The following is a 5717-nucleotide window of genomic DNA, read 5'->3' as shown; positions in this document are numbered from 1 at the left end:
AATCGAAACGAGATTTATTATTTAATTTAGAGTCGCCACTTGGGAGATTTATGGTGTCCCAAGTCACCGGTTGAATCCCGAATCGAGGAGAATATTGACTATGTATTACAGTCCGCGAACCAGAAATCCAGATAAGGAATTCTGTTAACTCGGGAGAAGGTGTTAGGCATTCCCGAGTTCCGTGGTTCTAGCACGGTCGCTCAACTGTCATGTTTAGCTTATTTATCTGATTTTTAAACCTTTGAACCCATGTGCCAATTTTGACTTTTAATCGCTTTTATTTATTTTTAAAGAATGTGAACATCGTTTAAAACATGTCTTTGGATTGCGTCATATGAAATGCACCCGCAATCCGGAACACATTTTATTCAATGTTTTGGGATTTGGATTTGGGTCGCATGAAATGCACACCCGAGTTTAACATGAAATGCACACCCGAGTTTAAGAAGGTAAGATTATTAAAATGCGCACCTAAAGCGATTAGCGTATTATTATTTTGGGGAAGGCCGTGAAATTTTTCTAAACAGCCCATCCTGAAGTCTAAGTATTTAAAATAACCATTTATTGAGGGCCCCGCCGTTTGTACGTTTTATTTGGCGAGGCTCGTCTCATATTTTATTTAAAGGATATCCTAAAGCGACTAAGATTTTTCTATTTTTTTTCTCTAAAGATAAAGAAAAGGTCCTAATTAGTTAATATTATAAAAGCGGGCTTCGAGTTCAAGTTCGAGTCCAAACAAAAGGACGAACCTTTTAATTTGAACCCGCTACCTAACTCAAAGCCCCAAACTTATATTGTGTTAACTATATACTGAAACCTTTCAATCAGGCCCAAATTAAATGGGCCAACTAATTCTACTTGTGACCGAACAACAACAGGTGGGCCTTGAGGCAAGCCCAAAACCGAATGGGGCGTGCCAAGTTGCGTAGGAGAGATCGAGGGATCGAGCCCCTGAAGTCAAGCATTTGCTTATTCATTTGCATGTCATTAGGTAAGCATCCTGATTTTATAGTGAAAGCAGTACGCCATTCTACTTGGAACAACTTGAACAAAATAACCACAACACTCTTTATGGGCCAATTTTAACATGCCATGATGTAGAAAATAAACAGTCCTATTTTAGTACAAAACACATGACGACCATTACTAAAGGTTTATTGCAATGTGAATCACTTTCAAATGACTTCACGAAACAAATTACCAAAACTGAAATTAATCTAACTATCCTATTAACCTAACATAAAACTAAATACAACCACTGCTCGAGATCACATGCTTATATACATTCAAGACATATCGAGTGATAATCTAGCTAATAAAAAAGTAGTTTCAATTTATTTATACAGTCATGTCAAATAGAACTAACAACTGCATTTCCATTTCATCTCAACTTCAACTTCAAATTCGAGCTTACATCAACACAGGTTTTTAGACTGTGTACCTGGAAATGGAATACAATGGAGAAGAAGAAGAGTGATCAGCACAACAGATAGCACAACACAACAGCAACAGTAACAGATATCCAGTAGCAACTCAGGAAAACCAGTTAAAAATTCCCCAGCTATACCAAATAGCAACACAAACAAACTAACACAGCAATAACAACACCCAAAATAAACCTAACTTGAAACCAACTTCAAACTAAAAGAGTAGCAGAAAGCAGTCCAAGAGTCAACTTTAACTAGACAGCACACTAGTTTCAACTTCAGGAAGGAAACCAAATAGCTACAATAGACCCAGCTTACTCAAAATCAAATCAGCAACAACTCTGGACCCCAATGGCACAGTAACAAACTCCATGAATGCCTAACCTTTTTTCCTTTTAAACTGATTCTCCCAAGCTAAAGAAGAAACAAGAACTGACTTAACATCTATCCTAGACTGATTTTAGGACCCTTTTCCATTGATTTTCAAACGTGTGACTTCTTGAAGAGTGGTGTTTTCAAAAACCAACTCTTTTTAAACTCTCAAACAATAATCTTTTTTCAGATTCAAAAGCCCCCTTCAGATTTTCAGAATCTCCCCCAATCTGTCTAAAATGACTCTATTTATAACCCAAAAACAGGCCTGCCCTCTCTGCCTTGAAACTATCAGATTTTCTACCCATGATATTCTCGACCACTACTACATGTTTTGTTCTCTTTTTAATTCACTTGTTCCCCACTACCCTTGTCTTTTCTTTATTTAAATTTAAATAGGTATGGGCACCTATTTCTTAATCCATTTCCTCTAAACCTTCCCCTACCATTATGTTTTATTCCCCATTAGCACTTAAACAATTCATTAGTTTAATGGTATTTTAGTACCCTAATGTCAGACCATTCAACTTAAACTACTTTCAAACCTTTTCAATCCCAAAATACCCTCCTAAAGCCCCTGAAATTACTGTCCTACCCAATCCCTTTTACCTCATCAGCTATAACCAATCTCCTTAATCAGATAACTAAAATGATTCCTAATTAATCAGCAAATTACAGCAGCTATAACCAATTTATATTAATATGTAGTATATATGTATATCTAATTATTAAAGTGCTTGACGAAAAAGAAAATAACAAAACAATAGTAAAACACTAAATTGTCATGCATAAATATCACTTCTTGAAGTATATTATATTGTATCTTATGTATATATATTCTCTTATATATTTTCTTTTAGTATATGTATTGTATCTTATGTATATATATTCGCATAATAATATATTTTCTTGTAGTATATATATTGTATCTTATGTATATATGTTCGCATAATATATTTTCTTGTAGTATATATATTGTATATTATGTATATATTGTAGCATAATATATTTTCTTGTAGTATATTATATTGTATCTTATGTATATATATTCTCTTATATATTTTCTTGTAGTATATATATTGTATATTATGTATATATTGTAGCATAATATATTTTCTTGTAGTATATTATATTGTATCTTATGTATATATATTCTCTTATATATTTTCTTGTAGTATATATATTGTATCTTATGTATATATATTCGCATAATATATTTTCTTGTAGTATATATATTGTATATTATGTATATATTGTAGCATAATATATTTTCTTGTAGTATATATATTGTATATTATGTATATATTGTAGCATAATATATTTTCTTGTAGTATATTATATTGTATCTTATGTATATATATTCTCTTATATATTTTCTTGTAGTATATATATTGTATCTTATGTATATATATTCGCATAATATATTTTCTTTTAGTATATATATTGTATATTATGTATATATATTCGCATAATATATTGTCTTGTAGTATATATATTGTATATTATGTATATATATTCGCATAATATATTGTCTTGTAGTATATATATTGTATATTATGTATATATTTTCGCATAATATATTTTCTTGTAGTATATTATATTGTATCTTATGTATATATATTCTCTTATATATTTTCTTGTAGTATATATATTGTATATTATGTATATATTGTAGCTTATAAATAATTCTAAGTATAGACAAAGAAATATTGCGAAAAGAAGCTCATGGGTAGAAGCAATAAATTTTATTACCAAAAAATGACATATCTTTCTTAGTCATCCTTCCCCCAATGGAATGAGCACAACAAGGTACTAATACCACCATTAGAAGGAAAAAAACTAAGGAAGATGTGCCAAAATACAAGTTACATATTATTCTATGTATTATCTCTAACAAATCTCATAAATCCTTCAAGGTTCGGAGGAGGTTGCGTTGGTGGTGGTGGAAAAGAAGCTTGTTCATCACCACTTCCGGGCGAAGCCGAATCCTCCGCAAGTTCCGCTATCATTTCTTCATAAGCTTCATCTATCGCCGGTTGTGCTTCTGCAATTCCAAAGTTTCTTCTTTCCGAGCGGATCCAATCTCTAAACAATACTGATTTTTCCAAGCTATCCCTCATAGACGCTCTATGATCACCTATTTGCAGTCTTGCTTGACTGAAAGCGCTCTCTGATGCAACAGTTGAAGCTTGAATTGATAAAATATCCCGAGCCATCCTTGCAAGAACAGGAAAATGTTTTTCCCTTGCCTTCCACCATTCCAAAAGATCAAAAGAGCCGTCTGGATTCTCCTTTTCAAGTCCCTGAGACAAATAAACTTGAAGCTCATTTAGATGTGAAGTTTCATCATAATTTTCACCTTGAGACCCCCTGAACTCCGTCCAAGATTTAAGAGCTTTTAAGCCCGCAACTCTTTTAGACGATTGTGAGCTAGACGAAGTAGGGGTTGGAATAGTTGGCCTAGCATGCTCTAAGGCAAGTTGATAAGCATTATAAACTGTTTGAGCACTTGGGTTATTAAGAGGACTAGTAGGTGTATCATCTAAATCCGGTGCTTGAGTTTCATCATCATCCTCATTTTCCTCATTATTTTCTAAGATGGTTTCATTAGGATAAAGAGCATTCATAATTTCATCATCTAATCTATCACCTGGTGCAACATTATGATAAAATTCACTATCGGTAAATTGAAAACAAGGGTGATCACTATCAAGAATTACGGAAGGAGGAGGACGTCTAGGTTGGCGACTACTTTCAACTTGCTTATCTTTTCTAGGTCGGGGAGCCGGGGGAAGGGTAGTTGGTTGGCCACTACTTTCACCGGTTTTATCTTTTCCTTTACCAAACATTTTTTTCAAAGTAAATGCCATATTAATTATAATTATGCAAACTAAACCACACAAAAATATATTCTAAAAACGTAAGAGTTGAAACGAGTTTACCGGATTGCCGAACAACTTCTTGAAAATTGAAAATCGTTGAACACTTGAAAACTTCAATTCAACAACTTCACAATTTTTCACGAAATTTCAACAATAAATTAAGTAATTGTAGTAGAGAGATTGAAAGAGATTGAGAGATATTGAGAGATATTGATGAATTGGTGAATAAAAATGAAAGAATGAGGGGGTATTTATAGTTGAGAAATGGGGAAAAGTGTAATTATATAAAGTCTGGGGTTAAAATAAAGTTTGGGGGCCAAATGGCCATTTTTTTAACTTAAAAAACGGTCATATTTTCAGCCCAAACGGCTAGATTTTAAATATGGCTGTTGGAGATTTTTTTTTTTTTTTTTTTTTTGAAAAATAGCCGTTGGGCCCGCCAGGCCCGCCTGCCGGTCCCGGGCTAAACGGTCCCGGGCTCGTGGGCTCAACCATGGAGACCATCCCGTGACGGGCTCAGGAGGCCCACCAAGACCGGCCCACCCAGGACCGGCCCACCAGGCCCGTTAGGACCGCGGGCCCGGTCCGGTCCGGTTCAGGCCCGGCCCACCGAGCAGCCCTAGTTTGAATTTAGAACTCAGATTAGATCAAATAGCAGACTGATGCAAAGCTGCTAAGATGCATATGTACATGGGATTAACTGACTGCAATCACAATTCTAAATCAAACTTAGGCATCAGGAATGATCACTGTAAACGTACTGAAACCGACAAACGAACTGAACTCATATGAAAAAACATGGTGAATAACAATGAGAAAAGGAAATTGGAACAATTTGAAACAAATGATACCAACAGGCTTATTTCAACACAAAATTAGAACAGAAAAGAAACAGGAGGGTAAACCTACTAGAATGAACCACAAATTAAACTATTATCATGCTAATCTAACATTCAAGCATACCAGACTAATCGACGACACTTATTCAATTGATTACACAAATTTAACATATAACAATCGACAACAAACAGAAGCA

Source organism: Nicotiana sylvestris, chromosome 10 (genome assembly GCF_000393655.2).
Source record: "Nicotiana sylvestris chromosome 10, ASM39365v2, whole genome shotgun sequence".
NCBI classification, from domain to species: Eukaryota; Viridiplantae; Streptophyta; class Magnoliopsida; order Solanales; family Solanaceae; genus Nicotiana; species Nicotiana sylvestris.
This window is presented reverse-complemented; position numbering follows the sequence as displayed.